Below are 25,000 nucleotides of genomic sequence, written 5' to 3'. Positions count from 1 at the left end.
GACCAGGCCACGCACCAGGCCGGCCGGCGCTGCATCCTCCCTCCCCCGACCTGACCTGACCTGACCTGACCTGACCTGGACGAACGCCTCCCCATCGCCCGCCCCCGCGAGGCTGATCCGTCCGGCCGGTGAGGAGGCCGCTTGTCGGGCGCCACCGGCTGCCCGGCATCCTCTTATATAGTGTTCGAGGAGGTCGACCAGGTGGCCCGGCCGGGATGGGGGGGGGGTGGGGTGCGGGGGGTGGTGTCCCGGGCGGCGGGGGGCGGGGGGGTAGGAGTGGAGAGGGAAAGGTGGGCGGGGCGAATGCCGGGGGCGGGGGTCGGCGCGGGGCGGGGCGGGGCGGGAGTTGGGGATGGGGGAGGGGCGGGAGGCCGTCTGGACATGGAGGGTCGGAAGAGCGGTGGTGACAATGATTTTCATTATCATTTAGAAAGAAGAACGTGGACTTCTTTAGAGGAGTCCTTTGAATAGCTTCTCCATTTAGTTAACATGCATCCAAATGGAGGTCGGGAAACTTGGGTCCTGTTAACATATGGATGGAAGTGGAAAGAACTATCGCGATGACCGTCCTTGTGTTTCTTTTATTTTTTCTTTCTTCCTTCTCCCCAAAGCCGCCCCCCCCCACCCCCGCCCCGCCCCGCCCCGCCCCGCCCCGTCCCGTCCCGTCCCGTCCATCCATAGTTGTAGGTTCCAGTGGTAGGTCTTTCGGGTTTCTGCTATGTGGGCTTGAAGGGCGATGCTGGGTCTGGGGCTGCGCCCAGGATCCGAACCGGTGAAAACCTGGGCCGTCGAAGCCGGGGGTCGGGGTGGGGGCGCGTACTTGACCGCTCGTCCACGGGCTCGGCCCCCGGCCCTTGTTTTCTAGGGAGAGAGACAGAGAGACCCGATCCATTTTCTCTTGGCCTCTAAAGCGTGTGTGTGGTCGAAAGGCGACGGAGAGAGGGGTTCTGGTCCAGAAAGCCCCGACCGCGCCGCCACGGGGATCGGTCGGTCCCGCCCGAACCGTCCGAGTCGGAAAGGAACGGACAGCTTTCCTCCTTTGGGCCCCTGACTTGGGACCAACAGGGGAAGAGAAACAGGCCTCTCTCCCTCACACCCTGGCCCCTTCCCCCAGGACGCCCTCCTTCTAGTCAGCCCGCCTCTGGCTTTTCCACACGCCGACGACCGCTCGTCGGCATGGACCCACCTTCCTTGGGGGACACCACCACACGACTCTCCCACTCGTCTGCCTGCCTTTCGTTGGCGTCGCTGCCAAAGGCGAGGGGTAGGGGTGGCGGTGGCAGGGACGGCAGGGGCCCAGCGGCTCTCTGGAGGGTGAGGAAGTCTTGCTGGTTCTCCTAGGTCGGTGATCTTTCTCGATCTCCACACACATTCTTCGTTTGGGGAGCCAAGAGACGCCCTCTGAGGAATCCCTATGGCCAGGGTCGATCACTTACTCGCTCACTGCCTCGGCCTCGGCCTCGGCCTCGGCCTCTGTCCATCTTGTCTCTCTCCCTCCCTCCCTCCCTCCCTCCCTCCCTCGTCGGTCTCTGTGTGTGGACGTCTAGGTGGAGGCGAGGCAGGGAGGCCATCCACCCACCCACCCACCTCGTGGTTTACCACACGCTCTACACGGAGGTAGAATTCCCATCCCACCGAATCCATCCTTTCCACGGGGCACAAGCCAGTGGCCTTCGGGGGTCTCTCTCCCCAAGGTGGCGCATCCGTCACGGCTATCTATTTCCAGAAGGTTTCCGTTTCCATCCCCTCCCTCCGAAAGAAAAAACGGCCCCACTCCCGGATCTGCCTCACCACGACCACCACCACCACCACCGCCGCCGCCGCCGCCGCCGCCGCCGCCGCCATCTGCTGTCGCCCTCTAGGGTTGGACCGTTCTAGCTCTCTCCTCTGTGTGGAATCGCAACGTAGGTCGCCTTGGATGTCTGGCACCTCTCACTTAGCAGAAGGTTTTGGAGGCTCAGGCTGGGCCACGCTTTGGCCCGGGTCAGTGTTCCGTTCCTCCGGACGGCTTCCTCGTTTTCCACGAGAAGGAGCCGTGAAGACGGAAAGGAAGGGCGGATGGATGGCTTCTCCCGTGCTACCGAGTCCCTCTCCCCTTTTCCCCAAAGCGTGAGGGGCGGTCGACAGGATCGTCTCTGATGACAAAAGTCAGAGGCACCCCGGGTCAGACACCGTGCGAGGCGTTGGTGTGTTCTCGAGACGAGAACACGTCCCCGTCAGCGTTTCCTGTCGTTCTCGTTCCGAAAGGATTCACGCGCCACCCCGTCTCCCTCAAGGTCTTAGGGCTGTCGTGCTCCGCAGCCGTCACGTGTCGTGGATCCTGGGCACCACCACGCCACCCCGCCCCCGCCCCCCCGCCATAGCTGTCGATCGCTATGTGGCACGCCTACGTTTGCCCAAAAGGGCAGTCCGATGGACAGCGTGGGTGCTTTTCCCAGCAGGCAGGCAGGTGAGAGTCACCCCTCTAGAAGGTTTCCAAGCCCCGTTCCATTCTCAGAGGCAGCTCCTTTGGCCATCAAGGAGGCAGGCGATGGGGGTGGGGGTGGGGATGGGGATGGGGCCGGGGCCTCTGTCCCTCTGTCGCGGTAGAAATGATTGGGAAAGGAGGGACGATGGGCGTAGGTCAACCATCCTGGGCGGTGGTGCTTTGGGAGCTTTTTCTAGAAGAAGGAGCGAACGGCCTTCCCTGGGAAGGGAGGAAACCAGAGGAGGTCCCCCTCAGACCGACCTGGCACGAGAAGGACACTCTCTCTCTCTCTCCCTTTTCTTCCTGACTTGAAATCAGGAGACAAAACTCCCCTGCCAAAGGGGCCCTCCCGAAACGGGGAGTGAGGAAGACCTCCTTCTCTTCACGGCTGAAGTTCTCCCTGCCTTTCCTGGACGGGAAGGATAGCACCTACGCCCGCTGCCGTCGGCGACTTTTAGTCCGCCTGGAGAGGAAGAAATTCTTTCCCGTGGCCGAACCCTGGCGGTTCGTTCGTGCTGCAGAGGACGTGGCCCTCTCTGACACACCCAGGAACCTCCTCGCTCCGGGTCGCTCCGGGTCGAGGAGAGGGAGTTCTGTTCTGTGGTTTAGAATGGTGCTTAAAAAGGGACATCGCTTACAAAGGGTCCTCGTCCCCCTTCCTAAACGGACGGCTCGGCTCGGAGGCGTGAGATACGTTTCGCATCCTCCTCGTCGTCTTCACTCAAAGTTTTATTGGAGTTTTGAAGATTTTATTTTTTGTCTTTCCTTTTTCTCCCCAAAGCCCCCCCGGTACATAGTTGTGTGTTCTTCGTTGTGGGTCCTTCTAGCGGTGGTATGTGGGACGCCGCCTCAGCGTGGTTTGATGAGCAGTGCCGTGTCCGCGCCCGGGATCCGAACCGACGAAACACTGGGCCACCTGCAGCGGAGCGCGCGAACTTAACCACTCGGCCACGGGGCCAGCCCCTTACTGGATTTTTAAAACAACTCCGGGGGCCGGCCCGGTGGCGCGGCGGTGAAGTTCGCACGTTCCGCTCCGCCGGCCCCGGGTTCGCCGGTCCGGATCCCGGGCGCAGGACCCGGCACCGCTTGGCGAGACACGCTGTGGCAGGCGTCCCACCTGGAAAGTAGAGGGGGATGGGCACGGATGTCAGCTCAGGGCCAGTCTTCCTCGGCCGACAGAGGAGGATTGGCGGCAGATGTTCGCTCAGGGCTCATCTTCCTCAAAAATAAAATAATAAATCGATTCGATAAAATATCAAATAACACAACCGCGGGATCACGACTTAGAGTCACCATTGGCCCGATGATGCCACTCCCCACCCCCCCCACCCCCCTACCCCCCACCATTTGGAGGTGCCGTCAGTGGGATTCATTCCTGTTTGTCCATCTTTCTTCCTCTTTTTTTTTTTTTTTTTAAAGACCGGCACCCGAGCTCATTGCCAATCTTATCTTTTCTTTTTATTCCTCCTCCTTCTTCTTCTTCTCCCCAGAGCACCCCAGTACCTAGTTGTATATTCTCTTTGAGGGTCCCTCTGGTTCTGCCGTGTGGGACGCCACCTCAGCGTGGCTTGATGAGCGGTACCGTGTCCGAGCCCAGGATCCGAACCTTTGAAGCCCCGGGCCGCTGAAGCGGAGCGTGCAAACTCAACCGCTCGGCCATGGGGTCAGCCCCTTCCTTCGGAGGAGGAGGGGGGGGGAGGAGGAGGAGGAGGAGGAGGAGGCAGGCGCTGTGTGAAGTCGCCAGTGAGTCTGTGGAAAGAGACGGAGGATTTCCCATGGGAAGCTGGGGCGGGGGACACGGACCAATGTCGTGCGAACTTGAAGGTGAATGATCAAAAAACCCACACACGCCTAGAGCAGCGGGTTGCCAGTTAGGAGTTTGCTTGCCGGGCCCATAACGCAGGGCTCATCGATGAGCCAAACCGTCCGTGATCCTCAAGCAGTCTAGTAGGGTTAGAGAAAGGAGGGGGGCACTCTTTCTGCCCCAGACGAGGCGAGTTTCTCAGACAGCCACCCTGCCCCAACATCTTCCCTCCCTGCCTCCCGGCCCTTGGCGGACTGCGGCCTAAGGGTGGGGGAATTGAAGAAAGCCGTTCAATGGAAAAGAGCCCGAGGCCATGGGAGAGAGCTTCCTGCACTTGAATGAAGCCCTGACACCAGGCCCGTCGGAATGAATGGGCCTGACCTCCCCTCCCCCCCCTCCCCCCTCCCAGGCTGGCGAGTCCCACCGACTCGACTCGGCAGTGGAAGGCTAGGGGTTTCCTCCGAAATGGTGAACCGGCCCCCTTGTCCACAGGAAAACCACACACGGCTACAGCCTAGGCAGGATCTCGGGCCAAGTCGTCAGGGTGGCAAGATGATGGTGGATGAGAGGAAACTTGTTCTGGGACCGCCCCGCCCCCCCCCATCGCCTCTCTGGCTGAGAAGAGGGCTGGGGAGCGGTGAGGGTCAGGGGGAGAGTGGGGGCGGGGCCGGGACAGGGACCACCGGGCAGTAGGACGGGAGTAGCCCTGAGGCCTGCCTGCCTGCCTGCCTGCCTGCCTGCCTGCCTGCTTCCTTCCCTGCCGGCGCAGGGCTGAGAGAGGCACGGGGCACGCTGGCTCCTGCCCCTTCACTCATTCGGGAAGCCTTCTGTTGTTGCTCCTGAGGTGCCGGCTGCGGTGACAGACAGAGCAAAACTCCTCTCTCTGTCTATTTCTTCAAAGGCCCGAGTCTGAGCTACGACAGATTCCCCTGTGGCTCGACCCGCAACCTCCCATCCTGCCAGACCAGACCCCTTGTCCAAAAACCTCCACTGGAGGAGCTCTTTCACCTGACCCGGAAAGGAAACACCAGCCCTGCCTCAGCCTCACACCCACCACCACCACCACCATCACAACCATCCCCCCCCCCCGCCCCACTCTCCTCCGGACCCAGATACCTAACAGAGAGAACAAAAATCCAAAAATCCTGCTGCTCTCCTTCTACCGCCTCCACTTTAGAAGAGTCGGTCTCCCCCGAACACCTCAGACTCTGTGACTTCCCGCGGCCTCCCTTTCCCCGTCCCCATGCTCTCCCCGGACGGGCCCCATCTTACACTCGAACGACAGCTCCACCGCTCGGGGCAGCTAGACACGATGTCCCAAAGTGGCCCAGACGGTAGCCTGGTCGATTCCAAAGGACCCACACACGCAGTCGGCCATAAACGTGGTGTGGAGATCGTGGACGTTCGCGGGCCTCTGATGAAATCGCTGCTCCGGGGACCCCGGCGTCTAGGACCCGTCTTCTCCATGTTCTTCACACCGTTGCTCCTGGGCCGGTTATTCTCTTCCCTCTCGCTGACCTTAACGTTTTGTCTCTGCCATTGAATTTTTTTTTTAAAGATTTTATTTTTTCCTTTTTCTCCCCAAAGCCCCCCGGTACATAGTTGTGTATTCTTCGTTGTGGGTTCTTCTAGTTGTGGCATGTGGGACGCTGCCTCAGCGTGGTCTGATGAACAGTGCCATGTCCGCGCCCAGGATTCGAACCCACGAAACACTGGGCCGCCTGCAGCGGAGCGCGCGAACTTAACCACTCGGCCACGGGGCCAGCCCCCTCTGCCATTGAATTTTGACCGTGCGAATGTGACTTGCCGCTGTAGGGCTGCGTGGATCTCTCAGGCATCCTGCTGTGCCATGCGGGGGGGGGGAATCCTTGGTGGGTGGGTCGATAGACGTCCCTTTGGTTGTCCCCTGGAGGGGAGAGACAGAGGGGACGACTCAATCCACCACGAACGCTGATGTCGCTCCGATAAACCTGTAGCGGTGATTCTAGTTTATGGCCCGTGTCCTGAAAAGAACTTCCCGAAGGGCCAGCCCGGCGGTACAGCAGTTAAGTTCGCACGTTCCGTTTTGTCGGCCAGGGGTTCGCCGGTTCGGATCCAGGGTGCGGACGTGGCGCCGCTTGGTGAGCCATGCTGTGGTCGGCGTCCCGCCTATCAACGGGAGGAGGATGGGCACGGATGTTAGCTCGGGACCACTCTCCCGGGGCAAAAAGAGGAGAATTGGCAGCAGGTGTCAGCTCGGGGCTCGTCTTCCTCGAAAAATAAATTAATTAAATAAATAGAAACAACTTCCCAAACCTCTCTGATAACTTGAAGCTTTGAAGTTTTGCGAGGTGAAATCAGGTGATAAAAAAGTCCACGGACGGGGGCAGCCCCGTGGCCGAGTGGTTAAGTTCCCACGCTCCCCTTCGGCGGCCCAGGGTTTTGCCCGTTCAGATCCCGGGCACGGACACGGCACCGCTCGTCGGGCCGTGTGGAGGCGGCGTCCCACATGCCACCACTAGAACGGCCCTCAACTAAGATAGACAACTATGTCATGGGGGGGATTTGGGGAGAAAAATCGGGGGGGGGGAAAAAACAAAAACGGAAGATTGGCAACAGTCGTTAGCTCGGGTGCCAAACTTAAGACAAAAACAATTTCCTTGACGATGTAGATCATTTCCGAGTAAGATAGAACCTGAGACGTGAGTGGCTAAATAGAAGTTTATCTACTTTGGGTTTGTGAGGATACGGAAACGAAAAGACGTTTGGGTCTATCGAGGAACACGTCTCGTGCTTTATTAAAAGCTTTGACAGGGGACGGCGGCACGGCGGCATAGTGGTTAAGCTCCTGCACTCAGCTTCGGCAGCCTGGGGTCCTCGGGTTCAGATCCCGGGCGTGGACCTCCACCGCTCCTCACACCGGGCTGTGGTGGCATCCCGTCCGCAAGATCAAGGAAGTGGGGCGCAGGTGTTACCTCGGGCCCGCTCTCCCTCAAGCAGAAAGAAGAGGAAGATTGGCAACAGGCGTCAGCTCTGTGAGGGCCGATCTTCCTCACCCAAAAACTAAAGTGAGATGAAATCAAATAAAGCGAAGGAAGAGATAAACCTATGAAATCCCATGTTTCTAAAAGTGGCCAAGTGTTTAGAAATTGGCCAAGCGACAGACTGCTCATGGGAAGGACAGTTCCTAATTGCTGACTTCTTAGTTTTCACCAAAATTAAGGTTCGTGAGGGTTAAAAATTCTACTTAACGAATGCGATGAAAGCCACTAGGCCGGCCCAGTGGCACGCTGGTTAAGTGTGCCTGTTCCACTTCGCCGGCCCGGGGTTCGCCGGTTCGGATCCCGGGGGTGGACGTGGCACCGCTGGGCGAGCCACGTGGTGGTAGGCGTCCCACATATGAAGTAGAGGAAGATGGGCACGGAGGTTAGCTCAGGGCCAGCCTTCCTCGGCAAAAAGAGGAGGATTGGCAGCAGTTAGCTCAGGGCTCATCGTCCTCAAAACAAAACAACACAAAACAAAACAAAAAGCCACTAAAAGTGAATATGGGAAACATCTTTGTGTTCAAGGAAAGTGAGATGGCTGCCTTCAGGCAAGAGGGCCTAAAAAGTAAAGATCGTTTTGTCTGTGAAAAGGTGATCACGGGGAAAAAAATCTGAGAAAAAGGTCTGTTCGTGGTCAAGTGGCCTAAAATTGGAACGAGTGGACAGATAGAAATGGCGAGCGATAGGATCTATTGGAGTCTATGAGGAAGCCATTGGGTGTCGGCCTAATTCGGCCTGACAGTGTTTTTCCAAAAGGGCCTGACGTGGCCGTCGAGCACGCATCGCATCGTAGATCTGCTTTAAACATTTCCTACGGCAAGAACCAATGCCCTTAAGGGAAAGGAGCAGCTTCCCCGTGCTCGGGCCTTTCCTTAAGGAGAGGCATCTTTCCTTAGGCTAGGAACGGATGGTTGCGCTCACCTTTGACCATCCGGCTCACCTGTGACCACCCAGGCCCAGACAACAGACCTGCCACCCAGCAGTGTCTGTCGATCGCTGTGCTGACAGAGCAGTGTCGCGACTATCGTCCAAGGGACCTTTCGATCCTATGTGAAACGTCCTCTCTGGGGGTCTAGAAGCACTCTGTACACCCCACTTCCCGGGCGCCCTTTCTTCCTTCAGGAAGAAAGGCCCCGGGCCACAGTCCTTACATCTTAGGTCAGAATAAACTCACCCCGATTTTCACGGATAGATTGGTTCCGGATTATTTCCATCGACAGAATGGAATCAAGTCAATGAGTTTCAAGATCGGAGGGAAGCTGATGCAAAATCAGAATTGGTTTTTCTCGCTCTCGAAAGGATACTTTTCTCTAACTTCTAGTCTCCTCCTGATAAAGACATTGGAAAAGGTTTCTCTTGACCTCTGAGGGAATCGACACCAAAGACAGAGATCCTCCATTTTGTCAGAATGATTTCCTAGGCCTCTAACGGAGGAGGCCTCCCTCGGACGGGAGCTCAGCTTTTGTTTTGCAACAGTTTTCCTCTCTCTGCTTGCCTTTAACATCTCCTTTCCCGTTCTTCTTATTTGGAAGGGAAATACGTGCACCGCTGGGGGGGGGAGGGGGAAGAATTTTCTAAATGACCAAAGAAGATCTACGACTGTTGTTATTTTGGTTTCACGGAGCAGTTCCACGTCCACATTTACCCCATTTTAAACACCCACACACACTCACAGCACGGCGCTGTGAGGATGTCCCGGGGAACTCGATTTGTGGAGGGAATGGCTGTGAGGTCTCTGCCCCCAACCCGCACCATTTGGGTGCTTCTGCTTGTTGATGAGGACGGGAAGCCCTGCTGAAATCCATATTCTTATCACCACACGTGAATCTGCACCCATGCTCCCCCCGTGTGTCGTCTTTGGGCTTTGCTGTGGCCCCGTGCGGAGGGAGACCCGTTTTGTCTTGTAAACTTTTCAGCGGCCAAGCGGCTCGGTCCTTTCCTCTACGACTTGTGGGCTCCGTCTGTCCGTCTGCCTTAGAAAGACCCTCTGGGCCGGAAGTGACAGGCTGCACACAATTCCTGACAGACTGCGGACAATTCCTCCGTCGTCACGGTCCTTCTCTGATGACGTGCATGGTTTCGGTTTGACAGCGACCCCCACCCCCCACCCCGCCCTGATTTTCTAAGTCCTCCCGGGACCCGGGAAGTGCTCGGGCCGCTCCGGGAATCGGGGGCCGGCAGCCCCGGCCTGCCCCGTGGCATCTCCGGGGACTTTTCCACCCTCTGTCCGCGTCAGCCAGCCGGCAGCCCCGGCCCGGCCCAGGAGTCACGTGGGGAGTCTGTCCCCTTCCTGGCAAGCCCACCCACCCCACCCCCCTCCCCGCCGATTTTCCAAGACCTCCTTCTGCGCCCAGGGTTGCCCTGTGCTGCCTGGGAGCTCCGAGGTGGACACCCTGGGGCCTCGCGTGGTGACCTCCCGGCCGCCCCAAGCGGGCCCAGAGAGAAAGAGAGAGAGAGACAGAGTCAGAGACAGAGAGACAGAGAGACAGAGACAGAGGTAGACAGAGAGAGACCTGACCCGGCGGTGGGCTCAGGCTGTGCACTCTCGCTGGCCGGTTCCCTCCCGCTGACCCCTCCGCGCCGGTTGTTGGGCGCCATCTGGCGGCCGCTTTTACAGAGTGGCCCTCCTCCGGAGCCCCGGCGACATGAGCAAGGGATGGGACTTGCAGGACGTCTGTGTGGTTTCCAGTGTGGGTCTGTGTGGAACAGAGCTGCTAAGAACATTCATGCCCCGGATTCTGTGTGAATGAACAGGAACGTGGCCGCAGCCCCCACCCCGCCCCCCGCCCCAGCCCCCGGGAGTGGCGGGAGTGGGGCCCTCCAGACCACCCTCGGGTTGGATGCCTCCCTCCCTGGAAGGACTCACGGGACTCCACAAAAGCTGACTTCCTGGAGGTCCAGCGGAGACCCCCAAGGCCCAAGGCCCCCCACCACCACCACCACAGATCACTGTGGAAGCCTTAACGACCCAAGGCTCCAGCTACATACAGACGCTCTTAGGAGGCAAGATACACCAAGGGCTTATGTAGGTTGCCACTTTCGGTGGTTGTTTCCGCGGCGTGTGAGTTTTGGAACCCGCCACGCCATTTTTCACAGAGGCCATACCGTTTCCCTTCACCACCAGTGAGGCGTGAGTGACTGACTTGGCTTCTCCGCGACCTCACTAGCAGTTTGATCCTGTTCCTGTATTTGGAAGAAGCCAGTCTCACCCATGTGTCCCCACAATGTCTCCCTCTAATTTTCTCACTTGCTTTTCCAGGGAACAGCTCACATCTTTTCATGCGCTCATTGGTCATCCATGCGTACCTCCTCCTCCCCAGGTGAAAGTGCCTGCTCTGTCTATTGGCCTTCCATTGTATTTGTATTTTTCAGTGTTGATTTCCCCCGGGTCTCCACTCCATTGTGGGGTTTTTTTTTGTTGTTGTTGTTTTTTTTTCTGCTTAAAGATTGCCACCTGAGCTAAGCCTCTGTTTCCCATCTTTGTCAGTTTCAGAGGGTAGATTTCTCAGTCTTGCTCTTTCCCAAGTTCTGCACGCCCTTGTGTGTGTGTGTGTGTTTTTTTTTTTTTTTTGCTCAAATATTGAACCTAAGCTAGCATCTGTTGCCCATCTTCGTCAGTTTGAGAGGGTAGGTTTCTCAGTGTTGCTTTTTCCCCAGGTCTCCAAGTCCCTCACTGTGTGTGTGTGTGAGTGTGTGTGTTTTCTTTGCAAGATTGGCACTTGAGCTAACGTGTGTTGCCAATCTTTGTCAGTTTCAGAGGCTAGATTTTTCAGTATCGCTCTTTCCCAAGGTCTCCACTCCCTTGCTCTTTTCTTTTCTTTTTTTTTTTTTGGCTTAAAGATTGTCACCTGAGCGAGGCTCTGTTGCCCTGCTTCCTCCGTTTCAGAGGGTACCTTTTTTCAGGGTTGCTTTTTCACCGGGTCTCCTCGCCATTGTAGTTTTGTATTTTATTTTATTTTTTTGCTTAATGATTGCCACCTGAGGTAGCCTCTGTTGCCCATTTTCGTCAGCTTCAGAGGGTGGATTTCTCAGTGTTGCTTTTTCCCCAGGTCTCCACGCCCTTGTGTTTTCCTTTTGCTTAACGATTGCCACCTGAGCTAGCCTCTGTTGCCCATCGTCGTCAGTTTCAGAGGGTACATTTCTCAGTGCTGCTTTTTCCCCAGGTCTCCACGCCCTTGTGTGTTTCTTTTGCTTAACGATTGCCACCTGAGCTAGCCTCTGTGGCCCATCTTTGTCAGTTTCAGAGGGTAGATTTCTCAGTCTTGCTCTTTCCCAAGTTCTGCACGCCCTTGTGTGTGGGTTTTTTTTTTTTTTTTTTTTTTGCTCAAATATTGAACCTAAGCTAGCATCTGTTGCCCTTCTTCGTCAGTTTCAGAGGGTGGATTTCTCCGTGTTGCTTTTTCCCCAGGTCTCCACGCCCTTGTGTGTTTCTTTTGCTTAACGATTGCCACCTGAGCTAGCCTCTGTGGCCCATTTTCGTCAGCTTCAGAGGGTGGATTTCTCAGTGTTGCTTTTTCCCCAGGTCTCCAAGTCCCTCAGTGTGTGTGTGTGTGAGTGTGTGTGTTTTCTTTGCAAGATTGGCACTTGAGCTAACGTGTGTTGCCAGTCTTTGTCAGTCAGAGGCTAGATTTTTCAGTATCGCTCTTTCCCAAGGTCTCCACTCCCTTGCTCTTTTCTTTCTTCCTACCTTTCTTTCTTTCTTTCTTTCTTTTTGGCTTAAATATTGTCACCTGAGCTAGGCTCTGTTGCCCTGCTTCCTCCGTTTCAGCGGGTACCTTTTTTCAGGGTTGCTTTTTCACCGGGTCTCCTCGCCATTGTAGTTTTTTTATTTTATTTTATATTTTTGCTTAATGATTGCCACCTGAGGTAGCCTCTGTGGCCCATCTTCGTCAGTTTCAGAGTGTGGATTTCTCCGTGCTGCTTTTTCCCCAGGTCTCCACGCCCTTGTGTGTTTCTTTTGCTTAACGATTGCCACCTGAGCTAGTCTCTGTTGCCCATCTTTGTCAGTTTCAGAGGGTAGATTTCTCAGTCTTGCTCTTTCCCAAGTTCTGCACGCCCTTGTGTGTGTGTGTGTGTGTGTGTTTTTTTTTTTTTTTTTTTGCTCAAATATTGAACCAAAGCTAGCATCTGTTGCCCATCTTCGGCAGTTTCAGAGGGTAGAATTCTCAGTGTTGCTTTTTCCCCAGGTCTCCACGCCCTTGTGTTTCCCTTTTGCTTAAAGATTGCCACCTGAGCTAGCCTCTGTTGCCCATCGTCGTCAGTTTCAGAGGGTACATTTCTCAGTGCTGCTTTTTCCCCAGGTCTCCACGCCCTTGTGTGTTTCTTTTGCTTAACGATTGCCACCTGAGCTAGCCTTTGTTGCGCTTCTTTCTCAGTTTCTGAGGGTGGATTTCTCCGTGTTGCTTTTTCCCCAGGTCTCCACGCACTTCCTTTTATTTTTCCTTAAAAATTGCCACCTGAGCTAGCCCGTGTTGCCCATGTTCGTCAGTTTGAGAGGGTGGATTTCTCAGTGTTGCTTTTTCCCCAGGTCTCCACGCCCTTGTGTGTTTCTTTTGCTTAACGATTGCCACCTGAGCTAGCCTCTGTGGCCCATCTTCGTCAGTTTCAGAGGGTAGATTTCTCAGTGCTGCTTTTTGCCCAGGTCTCCACGCCCCTGTGTGTTTCTTTTGCTTAACGATTGCCACCTGAGCTAGCCTCTGTTGCCCATGTTCGTCAGTTTCAGAGGGTGGATTTCTCCGTGCTGCTTTTTACCCGGGTCTCCACGCCCTTGTGTCTTTCTTTTCTGCTTAAAGGTTGCAACCTGAGCTAGGGTCTGTTGCCCATGTTCCTCAGTTTCAGAGGGTGGATTTCTCCGTGCTGCTTTTTACCCGGGTCTCCACGCCCTTGTGTGTTTCTTTTGCTTAACGATTGCCACCTGAGCTAGCCTCTGTGGCCCATTTTCGTCAGCTTCAGAGGGTGGATTTCTCAGTGTTGCTTTTTCCCCAGATCTCCACGTCCCTCAGTGTGTGTGTGTGTGAGTGTGTGTGTTTTCTTTGCAAGATTGGCACTTGAGCTAACGTGTGTTGCCAGTCTTTGTCAGTCAGAGGCTAGATTTTTCAGTATTGCTCTTTCCCAAGGTCTCCACTCCCTTGCTCTTTTCTTTCTTTCTTTCTTTCTTTCTTTCTTTCTTTCTTTCTTTCTTTCTTTCTTTCTTTCTTTCTTTTTGGCTTAAATATTGTCACCTGAGCGAGGCTCTGTTGCCCTGCTTCCTCCGTTTCAGAGGGTACCTTTTTTCAGGGTTGCTTTTTCACCGGGTCTCCTCGCCATTGTAGTTTTGTATTTTATTTTATTTTTTTGCTTAATGATTGCCACCTGAGGTAGCCTCTGTTGCCCATTTTCGTCAGCTTCAGAGGGTGGATTTCTCAGTGTTGCTTTTTCCCCAGGTCTCCACGCCCTTGTGTTTTCCTTTTGCTTAACGATTGCCACCTGAGCTAGCCTCTGTTGCCCATCGTCGTCAGTTTCAGAGGGTACATTTCTCAGTGCTGCTTTTTCCCCAGGTCTCCACGCCCTTGTGTGTTTCTTTTGCTTAACGATTGCCACCTGAGCTAGCCTCTGTGGCCCATCTTTGTCAGTTTCAGAGGGTAGATTTCTCAGTCTTGCTCTTTCCCAAGTTCTGCACGCCCTTGTGTGTGGGTTTTTTTTTTTTTTTTTTTTTTTTTGCTCAAATATTGAACCTAAGCTAGCATCTGTTGCCCTTCTTCGTCAGTTTCAGAGGGTGGATTTCTCCGTGTTGCTTTTTCCCCAGGTCTCCACGCCCTTGTGTGTTTCTTTTGCTTAACGATTGCCACCTGAGCTAGCCTCTGTGGCCCATTTTCGTCAGCTTCAGAGGGTGGATTTCTCAGTGTTGCTTTTTCCCCAGGTCTCCAAGTCCCTCAGTGTGTGTGTGTGTGAGTGTGTGTGTTTTCTTTGCAAGATTGGCACTTGAGCTAACGTGTGTTGCCAGTCTTTGTCAGTCAGAGGCTAGATTTTTCAGTATCGCTCTTTCCCAAGGTCTCCACTCCCTTGCTCTTTTCTTTCTTCCTACCTTTCTTTCTTTCTTTCTTTCTTTTTGGCTTAAATATTGTCACCTGAGCTAGGCTCTGTTGCCCTGCTTCCTCCGTTTCAGCGGGTACCTTTTTTCAGGGTTGCTTTTTCACCGGGTCTCCTCGCCATTGTAGTTTTTTTATTTTATTTTATATTTTTGCTTAATGATTGCCACCTGAGGTAGCCTCTGTGGCCCATCTTCGTCAGTTTCAGAGTGTGGATTTCTCCGTGCTGCTTTTTCCCCAGGTCTCCACGCCCTTGTGTGTTTCTTTTGCTTAACGATTGCCACCTGAGCTAGTCTCTGTTGCCCATCTTTGTCAGTTTCAGAGGGTAGATTTCTCAGTCTTGCTCTTTCCCAAGTTCTGCACGCCCTTGTGTGTGTGTGTGTGTGTGTTTTTTTTTTTTTTTTTTTGCTCAAATATTGAACCAAAGCTAGCATCTGTTGCCCATCTTCGGCAGTTTCAGAGGGTAGAATTCTCAGTGTTGCTTTTTCCCCAGGTCTCCACGCCCTTGTGTTTCCCTTTTGCTTAAAGATTGCCACCTGAGCTAGCCTCTGTTGCCCATCGTCGTCAGTTTCAGAGGGTACATTTCTCAGTGCTGCTTTTTCCCCAGGTCTCCACGCCCTTGTGTGTTTCTTTTGCTTAACGATTGCCACCTGAGCTAGCCTTTGTTGCGCTTCTTTCTCAGTTTCTGAGGGTGGATTTCTCCGTGTTGCTTTTTCCCCAGGTCTCCACGCACTTCCTTTTATTTTTCCTTAAAAATTGCCACCTGAGCTAGCCCGTGTTGCCCATGTTCGTCAGTTTGAGAGGGTGGATTTCTCAGTGTTGCTTTTTCCCCAGGTCTCCACGCCCTTGTGTGTTTCTTTTGCTTAACGATTGCCACCTGAGCTAGCCTCTGTGGCCCATCTTCGTCAGTTTCAGAGGGTAGATTTCTCAGTGCTGCTTTTTGCCCAGGTCTCCACGCCCCTGTGTGTTTCTTTTGCTTAACGATTGCCACCTGAGCTAGCCTCTGTTGCCCATGTTCGTCAGTTTCAGAGGGTGGATTTCTCCGTGCTGCTTTTTACCCGGGTCTCCACGCCCTTGTGTCTTTCTTTTCTGCTTAAAGGTTGCAACCTGAGCTAGGGTCTGTTGCCCATGTTCCTCAGTTTCAGAGGGTGGATTTCTCCGTGCTGCTTTTTACCCGGGTCTCCACGCCCTTGTGTGTTTCTTTTGCTTAACGATTGCCACCTGAGCTAGCCTCTGTGGCCCATTTTCGTCAGCTTCAGAGGGTGGATTTCTCAGTGTTGCTTTTTCCCCAGATCTCCACGTCCCTCAGTGTGTGTGTGTGTGAGTGTGTGTGTTTTCTTTGCAAGATTGGCACTTGAGCTAACGTGTGTTGCCAGTCTTTGTCAGTCAGAGGCTAGATTTTTCAGTATTGCTCTTTCCCAAGGTCTCCACTCCCTTGCTCTTTTCTTTCTTTCTTTCTTTCTTTCTTTCTTTCTTTCTTTCTTTCTTTCTTTCTTTCTCTTTTTGGCTTAAATATTGTCACCTGAGCGAGGCTCTGTTGCCCTGCTTCCTCCGTTTCAGAGGGTACCTTTTTTCAGGGTTGCTTTTTCACCGGGTCTCCTCGCCATTGTAGTTTTGTATTTTATTTTATTTTTTTGCTTAATGATTGCCACCTGAGGTAGCCTCTGTTGCCCATTTTCGTCAGCTTCAGAGGGTGGATTTCTCAGTGTTGCTTTTTCCCCAGGTCTCCACGCCCTTGTGTTTTCCTTTTGCTTAACGATTGCCACCTGAGCTAGCCTCTGTTGCCCATCGTCGTCAGTTTCAGAGGGTACATTTCTCAGTGCTGCTTTTTCCCCAGGTCTCCACGCCCTTGTGTGTTTCTTTTGCTTAACGATTGCCACCTGAGCTAGCCTCTGTGGCCCATCTTTGTCAGTTTCAGAGGGTAGATTTCTCAGTCTTGCTCTTTCCCAAGTTCTGCACGCCCTTGTGTGTGGGTTTTTTTTTTTTTTTTTTTTTGCTCAAATATTGAACCTAAGCTAGCATCTGTTGCCCTTCTTCGTCAGTTTCAGAGGGTGGATTTCTCCGTGTTGCTTTTTCCCCAGGTCTCCACGCCCTTGTGTGTTTCTTTTGCTTAACGATTGCCACCTGAGCTAGCCTCTGTGGCCCATTTTCGTCAGCTTCAGAGGGTGGATTTCTCAGTGTTGCTTTTTCCCCAGGTCTCCAAGTCCCTCAGTGTGTGTGTGTGTGAGTGTGTGTGTTTTCTTTGCAAGATTGGCACTTGAGCTAACGTGTGTTGCCAGTCTTTGTCAGTCAGAGGCTAGATTTTTCAGTATCGCTCTTTCCCAAGGTCTCCACTCCCTTGCTCTTTTCTTTCTTCCTACCTTTCTTTCTTTCTTTCTTTCTTTTTGGCTTAAATATTGTCACCTGAGCTAGGCTCTGTTGCCCTGCTTCCTCCGTTTCAGCGGGTACCTTTTTTCAGGGTTGCTTTTTCACCGGGTCTCCTCGCCATTGTAGTTTTTTTATTTTATTTTATATTTTTGCTTAATGATTGCCACCTGAGGTAGCCTCTGTGGCCCATCTTCGTCAGTTTCAGAGTGTGGATTTCTCCGTGCTGCTTTTTCCCCAGGTCTCCACGCCCTTGTGTGTTTCTTTTGCTTAACGATTGCCACCTGAGCTAGTCTCTGTTGCCCATCTTTGTCAGTTTCAGAGGGTAGATTTCTCAGTCTTGCTCTTTCCCAAGTTCTGCACGCCCTTGTGTGTGTGTGTGTGTGTTTTTTTTTTTTTTTTTTTTTGCTCAAATATTGAACCAAAGCTAGCATCTGTTGCCCATCTTCGGCAGTTTCAGAGGGTAGAATTCTCAGTGTTGCTTTTTCCCCAGGTCTCCACGCCCTTGTGTTTCCCTTTTGCTTAAAGATTGCCACCTGAGCTAGCCTCTGTTGCCCATCGTCGTCAGTTTCAGAGGGTACATTTCTCAGTGCTGCTTTTTCCCCAGGTCTCCACGCCCTTGTGTGTTTCTTTTGCTTAACGATTGCCACCTGAGCTAGCCTTTGTTGCGCTTCTTTCTCAGTTTCTGAGGGTGGATTTCTCCGTGTTGCTTTTTCCCCAGGTCTCCACGCACTTCCTTTTATTTTTCCTTAAAAATTGCCACCTGAGCTAGCCCGTGTTGCCCATGTTCGTCAGTTTGAGAGGGTGGATTTCTCAGTGTTGCTTTTTCCCCAGGTCTCCACGCCCTTGTGTGTTTCTTTTGCTTAACGATTGCCACCTGAGCTAGCCTCTGTGGCCCATCTTCGTCAGTTTCAGAGGGTAGATTTCTCAGTGCTGCTTTTTGCCCAGGTCTCCACGCCCCTGTGTGTTTCTTTTGCTTAACGATTGCCACCTGAGCTAGCCTCTGTTGCCCATGTTCGTCAGTTTCAGAGGGTGGATTTCTCCGTGCTGCTTTTTACCCGGGTCTCCACGCCCTTGTGTCTTTCTTTTCTGCTTAAAGGTTGCAACCTGAGCTAGGGTCTGTTGCCCATGTTCCTCAGTTTCAGAGGGTGGATTTCTCCGTGCTGCTTTTTACCCGGGTCTCCACGCCCTTGTGTGTTTCTTTTGCTTAACGATTGCCACCTGAGCTAGCCTCTGTGGCCCATTTTCGTCAGCTTCAGAGGGTGGATTTCTCAGTGTTGCTTTTTCCCCAGATCTCCACGTCCCTCAGTGTGTGTGTGTGTGAGTGTGTGTGTTTTCTTTGCAAGATTGGCACTTGAGCTAACGTGTGTTGCCAGTCTTTGTCAGTCAGAGGCTAGATTTTTCAGTATTGCTCTTTCCCAAGGTCTCCACTCCCTTGCTCTTTTCTTTCTTTCTTTCTTTCTTTCTTTCTTTCTTTCTTTCTTTCTTTCTCTTTTTGGCTTAAATATTGTCACCTGAGCGAGGCTCTGTTGCCCTGCTTCCTCCGTTTCAGAGGGTACCTTTTTTCAGGGTTGCTTTTTCACCGGGTCTCCTCGCCATTGTAGTTTTGTATTTTATTTTATTTTTTTGCTTAATGATTGCCACCTGAGGTAGCCTCTGTTGCCCATTTTCGTCAGCTTCAGAGGGTGGATTTCTCAGTGTTGCTTTTTCCCCAGGTCTCCACGCCCTTGTGTTTTCCTTTTGCTTAACGATTGCCACCTGAGCTAGCCTCTGTTGCCCATCGTCGTCAGTTTCAGAGGGTACATTTCTCAGTGCTGCTTTTTCCCCAGGTCTCCACGCCCTTGTGTGTTTCTTTTGCTTAACGATTGCCACCTGAGCTAGCCTCTGTGGCCCATCTTTGTCAGTTTCAGAGGGTAGATTTCTCAGTCTTGCTCTTTCCCAAGTTCTGCACGCCCTTGTGTGTGGGTTTTTTTTTTTTTTTTTTTTTGCTCAAATATTGAACCTAAGCTAGCATCTGTTGCCCTTCTTCGTCAGTTTCAGAGGGTGGATTTCTCCGTGTTGCTTTTTCCCCAGGTCTCCACGCCCTTGTGTGTTTCTTTTGCTTAACGATTGCCACCTGAGCTAGCCTCTGTGGCCCATTTTCGTCAGCTTCAGAGGGTGGATTTCTCAGTGTTGCTTTTTCCCCAGGTCTCCAAGTCCCTCAGTGTGTGTGTGTGTGAGTGTGTGTGTTTTCTTTGCAAGATTGGCACTTGAGCTAACGTGTGTTGCCAGTCTTTGTCAGTCAGAGGCTAGATTTTTCAGTATCGCTCTTTCCCAAGGTCTCCACTCCCTTGCTCTTTTCTTTCTTCCTACCTTTCTTTCTTTCTTTCTTTCTTTTTGGCTTAAATATTGTCACCTGAGCTAGGCTCTGTTGCCCTGCTTCCTCCGTTTCAGCGGGTACCTTTTTTCAGGGTTGCTTTTTCACCGGGTCTCCTCGCCATTGTAGTTTTTTTATTTTATTTTATATTTTTGCTTAATGATTGCCACCTGAGGTAGCCTCTGTGGCCCATCTTCGTCAGTTTCAGAGTGTGGATTTCTCCGTGCTGCTTTTTCCCTAGGTCTCCACGCCCTTGTGTGTTTCTTTTGCTTAACGATTGCCACCTGAGCTAGTCTCTGTTGCCCATCTTTGTCAGTTTCAGAGGGTAGATTTCTCAGTCTTGCTCTTTCCCAAGTTCTGCACGCCCTTGTGTGTGTGTGTGTGTGTGTGTTTTTTTTTTTTTTTTTTTGCTCAAATATTGAACCAAAGCTAGCATCTGTTGCCCATCTTCGGCAGTTTCAGAGGGTAGAATTCTCAGTGTTGCTTTTTCCCCAGGTCTCCACGCCCTTGTGTTTCCCTTTTGCTTAAAGATTGCCACCTGAGCTAGCCTCTGTTGCCCATCGTCGTCAGTTTCAGAGGGTACATTTCTCAGTGCTGCTTTTTCCCCAGGTCTCCACGCCCTTGTGTGTTTCTTTTGCTTAACGATTGCCACCTGAGCTAGCCTTTGTTGCGCTTCTTTCTCAGTTTCTGAGGGTGGATTTCTCCGTGTTGCTTTTTCCCCAGGTCTCCACGCACTTCCTTTTATTTTTCCTTAAAAATTGCCACCTGAGCTAGCCCGTGTTGCCCATGTTCGTCAGTTTGAGAGGGTGGATTTCTCAGTGTTGCTTTTTCCCCAGGTCTCCACGCCCTTGTGTGTTTCTTTTGCTTAACGATTGCCACCTGAGCTAGCCTCTGTGGCCCATCTTCGTCAGTTTCAGAGGGTAGATTTCTCAGTGCTGCTTTTTGCCCAGGTCTCCACGCCCCTGTGTGTTTCTTTTGCTTAACGATTGCCACCTGAGCTAGCCTCTGTTGCCCATGTTCGTCAGTTTCAGAGGGTGGATTTCTCCGTGCTGCTTTTTACCCGGGTCTCCACGCCCTTGTGTCTTTCTTTTCTGCTTAAAGGTTGCAACCTGAGCTAGGGTCTGTTGCCCATGTTCCTCAGTTTCAGAGGGTGGATTTCTCCGTGCTGCTTTTTACCCGGGTCTCCACGCCCTTGTGTGTTTCTTTTGCTTAACGATTGCCACCTGAGCTAGCCTCTGTGGCCCATTTTCGTCAGCTTCAGAGGGTGGATTTCTCAGTGTTGCTTTTTCCCCAGATCTCCACGTCCCTCAGTGTGTGTGTGTGTGAGTGTGTGTGTTTTCTTTGCAAGATTGGCACTTGAGCTAACGTGTGTTGCCAGTCTTTGTCAGTCAGAGGCTAGATTTTTCAGTATTGCTCTTTCCCAAGGTCTCCACTCCCTTGCTCTTTTCTTTCTTTCTTTCTTTCTTTCTTTCTTTCTTTCTTTCTTTCTTTTTGGCTTAAATATTGTCACCTGAGCTAGGCTCTGTTGCCCTGCTTCCTCCGTTTCAGCGGGTACCTTTTTTCAGGGTTGCTTTTTCACCGGGTCTCCTCGCCATTGTAGTTTTTTATTTTATTTTATTATTTTGCTTAATGATTGCCACCTGAGGTAGCCTCTGTTGCCCATTTTCGTCAGCTTCAGAGGGTGGATTTCTCAGTGTTGCTTTTTCCCCAGGTCTCCACGCCCTTGTGTTTTCCTTTTGCTTAACGATTGCCACCTGAGCTAGCCTCTGTTGCCCATGTTCATCAGTTTCAGAGGGTAGATTTCTCAGTGTTGCTTTTTCCCCAGGTCTCCACGCCCTTGTGTGTTTCTTTTGCTTAAAGATTGCCACCTGAGCTAGCCTCTGTTGCGCTTCTTTCTCAGTTTCAGAGGGTAGTTTTCTCAGTGTTGCTTTTTTCGCCAGCTCTCCACGCCCTGGTGTCTTTCTTTTCTGCTTAAAGGTTCCAACCTGAGCTAGCGTCTGTTGCCCATGTTCCTCAGTTTCAGAGGGTGGATTTCTCCGTGCTGCTTTTTACCCGGGTCTCCACGCCCTTGTGTGTTTCTTTTGCTTAACGATTGCCACCTGAGCTAGCCTCTGTTGCGCTTCTTTCTCAGTTTCTGAGGGTGGATTTCTCAGTGTTGCTTTTTCCCCAGGTCTCCACGCCCTTGTGTGTTTCTTTTGCTTAACGATTGCCGCCTGAGCTAGCCTCTGTGGCCCATTTTCGTCAGCTTCAGAGGGTGGATTTCTCAGTGTTGCTTTTTCCCCAGGTCTCCACGTCCCTCAGTGTGTGTGTGTGTGTGAGTGTGTGTGTTTTCTTTGCAAGATTGGCACTTGAGCTAACGTGTGTTGCCCATCTTTGTCAGTTTCAGAGGCTAGATTTTTCAGTATCGCTCTTTCCCAAGGTCTCCACTCCCTTGCTCTTTTCTTTGTTTCTTTGTTTCTTTGTTTCTTTCTTTTTGGCTTAAATATTGTCACCTGAGCTAGGCTCTGTTGCCCTGCTTCCTCCGTTTCAGAGGGTACCTTTTTTCAGGGTTGCTTTTTCACCGGGTCTCCTCGCCATTGTAGTTTTTTATTTTATTTATTTATTTTTTTGCTTAACGATTGCCACCTGAGCTAGCCTGTGTTGCCCATGTTCGTCAGTTTCAGAGGGTAGATTTCTCAGCGTTGCTTTTTCCCCAGGTCTCTACGCGCTTGTGTGTGTGTGTGTGTGTGTGTGTGTGTGTGTGTTCTGCTTAAAGATTGCCACCCGAGCTAGCCCCTGTTGCCCATCTTCGTCAGTTTCAGAGGGTAGATTTCTCAGTGTTGATTTTCCCCCAGTTCTCCACGCCCTCGTGCTTTTTTTTTTTTTTTTAATTTCCTTAAATGTCGGCACCTCAGCTAGCCTCTTTTTCCCATCTTCGTCCGTTTCAGCGGGTAGACTCTCCGCCTGCCTTCGACAGACCCTCTGCGCTTGAAAGCTTTCCTCCTCCCGTCATCACGGTCCTTCTCGGATGACGTGCCTGGTTTCGGTTTGACCGTCCCCGCCCGCCCTGATTTTCTAAGTCCTCCCGGGAGCCCCGGGGGCGCTCCGGCCGCTCCGGGAAGCGGCGGCCTCCCGGCCGCACCGGCTCAGCCCGGCCCGGGCCGACCCCTGGCCTCTCTGGGGGAACTCTCCCCGTCCCCTTCCCGGTGAGCGCCCGAGAAACCTTTTCCGGGTCCCCCTCCTGCGGCTGGGGCTGCGCCTTGGCGGCCGGGAGCCCGCGGGCGGACGCCCCGGGGCCGAGCTGGGCCGGGAGGCTGGGTCCGAGGGGGCGCCGGGACGGGATCTGGCGGCCCGGCGGCCCGGCTGTGCTCCCCGGCGGGCCCGCGCTCCGGCTCCGTCCCGCTGAGGCGGTCGCCGGTCGCCGGGTGCCACCTGGCGGCCGCTTTTATATCGTCTCTTTCCTCCGGAGCTCCGGCGACGCGGGCCAAGGGACGGGACTCGGCCGCGGTGACCGAGGCAGAGTCCCGGGAGGCCGGCGTCGCTGGCGGGATCTGGCCCGGTGGCGCCGGTGCGTGAGCGCGACGCCCGCTCGCCGGAGATTGGAGGTGCAGGCTACTGAGGGAGGTGGCTGTCGCCGCGCCGCCCGGTGCCGGCCGGGGTGTGGGGCCTCCCGGACGGGTCGACCAGCAGCCGCCGGTGCCCCTCCGTCCCCGGGAGGGGGTGGGGGGCCACCGCGGGGGAACGGGCGAGGGAACTCGTCCCGTGCCCGGCCGTCGTCCTGAGGGCGGCCCGGTGGTCGGGCCTTCCGCGTCGCCGATCCCCTTTCCGCGCCCCGCTCCGGAGGTGGGGGACCGGCCGGGGCCTTGCGGGGGAGGCCCGTGGAGGGCGCGACGGGCTCGGCCGCCGGGCTGGCCTTTTCCCCACTGGTCTTCCGAGTCGACCGGCTCTGGCGGTGGGGACCGGGCCCGGTCCTCGGATGCCTCCTCCTCCGTGGCAGTTTTTTGTCCAAGTCCCGCCCTGGAGAAGAGCGTGGACCGGCCCCGGGAGCCCTCGAGGGCGGGCCGGGGAGGGCGTCCCCGGCCGGGACGCGTGCCCGGGGTGGGTCCGGGCCGTCGGACCGGACTTCTCTCTCCGAGTTTCGCGGGTCGCGTCTTTGTCCGGAGGTGGGAGGGGGCCGGCTCGAGGCGTAGGTGGAGCCCCGGCTGAGGGACGGGAGCCACGGTCCCGCCCCGGGCCCGGTCGCCGGAGGCTCCTCCGTGGAATTCTTTTCTAAGTCCTGACCCGGCGACTCAGAGGGAGGGACCGACCGGTCCCGGCCCGCGCGGGCGGCCCGGGGAGGCTGTCCCCGGCTCCCCCTGCCGCCACGCTTCTGGGGTCGACCAGATGGCCCCGGGAGCTCCGGGCCTGGTGGCGATGGGGTCGTGCTTGGGGTCTGGTGGCCGTGGCCGTGATCCAGGGGTTCCCCTCGTGATCCGTGGGTGGGCCCCGTCTCCGGGCGCGGCGATTCTTGCCCCTGAATGGGTGGTTTTGTGCCGCCAGATAAGTGCTGACACGCTCTGCTCGGGTGACAGTCGCCCGAGAGCTTCCGGGTGCCTGGATGCGTGTGCGGGGAGGTCTCCGGGCTCTGGCCGAGAACCGGACGCCCGTTTCCACCCCCGCCGCTTGAGCCGCCCGCTGGGGCCTGCGCGCCGGCTCTTGTGCGTTCCAGGCGTCCCCGCGACCGTGGTGCCACCTCCGGTCTCTGGTACCCGAGGGCGGCGGGGTTAGGGGCGCGGGGTCCTCTACCACGTGCACTCCCTGCTGCCGGCACCCGGGTGCGGTCGCGACTTACCCCGTCCCGCCGGCTCCGTGCCAGTGCGTGTCAGGCGTTCTCGTCCTGGGGTCGTCGCCCGCGCTTGCTAGAGGAGGAGGGGGGCCGGTGAGGCTGAAGCAGGCTCCTCCGCTCGCTGTCCTCGCCGGCCTTCCCTTGCTCGGGGATCCCTCGCGTTATGCTGCTGATCGATGTGGTGATGCTGTGCTCTCCCGGGCCGGGCCTAAGCCGTGCCAGACGAGGGACGGACGTTCATGGCGAACGGGACCGCTCTTCTCGCTCTGCCCGCGGGCCCCCTCGCCCGTTCTCCCCCGCTGCGAGTGGCGTGTGGGAGGTGGCAGGGGTGCGGAATCCGGCCCGACCTCGCTCCCCCGCCCCGTGCCTTGTGGCGTGGGCGGTGTCGGGGTCTCCGTGACGCGGCGGATGCTCCGCCTGTGCCTCTTGGCTGTGTCTCGCGGGCGGCCCTCCCCACGGTGGGGCGGGCCGTGTTGCCGCCGCGCCGCGCGCCTTCTTGGACGCGTGAGCGCGCTCCCCCGGCCGTTGGCGGTGCCCCTGGAGTGTTCCAGGTCGTCCCTCAGGCGCCTGAGGCCGATTGGCGGTGTCGTTCCCTGTTCCCGTCGCCCTCCTCAGGTGACCGCTGCGCTGGTGTGTCTGAGAAGCGGGGGGTCGAGTCGGTAAGGGAGGCGTGCCCGTCCCCCTCGGGGGGGACGGGTGCCTCGTCGCCCCCCCCCACGGCGTGCCGTGTGGGGGCGGGCAGGCTCGGGCGCGTGCCCGCGTGTTCCCCTTGCTGGGGTTTCCACGCGGGTGTGGGAGTGATCGTGGCGGGCCGAGCCAGCGGCGTGATGCTGGCTCTTTGGTTGGGAGGTGCTGTTTGATCGGCACCTCCGTCCCAGTCTCTGCCTCCCTTGGTCTCGGCCTGAGGGGAGGCACTGACTTGGGAGCCGCACAGGGGCCTTTTAGATCCCTAGCTAAGCCCAGTGTGGCCGGAGATGGCGAGCCCGGGGCAGCGCGGGCTCGCGGCCCTGACCACGGACGCTCCGACTTGCTCTAGGCCTTACCTCTACCGCAGACCCCTCCTGCGTTGTGTGGCCATGGTGTCTGTAAGCGCCTTGGTGGGCCCGATGGCGGAC

General features: G+C 54.9%; 1 long non-coding RNA gene across 1 annotated transcript; it reads right to left on the bottom strand.

The window, feature by feature from the left end:
* Window positions 1–6,983: 6,983 nt before the first annotated feature.
* Window positions 6,984–9,572, bottom strand: LOC138922808 (uncharacterized). The gene is made up of 2 exons (XR_011435927.1): window positions 8,469–9,572; window positions 6,984–7,693 (listed from the first exon to the last, which is right to left on the bottom strand). It is a non-coding gene; the product is annotated as an uncharacterized lncRNA (long non-coding RNA).
* Between the last annotated feature and the right edge of the window lie 15,428 nt (window positions 9,573–25,000).

This window comes from Equus caballus, unplaced genomic scaffold (genome assembly GCF_041296265.1).
Source record: "Equus caballus isolate H_3958 breed thoroughbred unplaced genomic scaffold, TB-T2T unassigned-0002615, whole genome shotgun sequence".
Lineage (NCBI taxonomy): Eukaryota > Metazoa > Chordata > Mammalia > Perissodactyla > Equidae > Equus > Equus caballus.
This window is presented reverse-complemented; position numbering and strand designations above follow the sequence as displayed.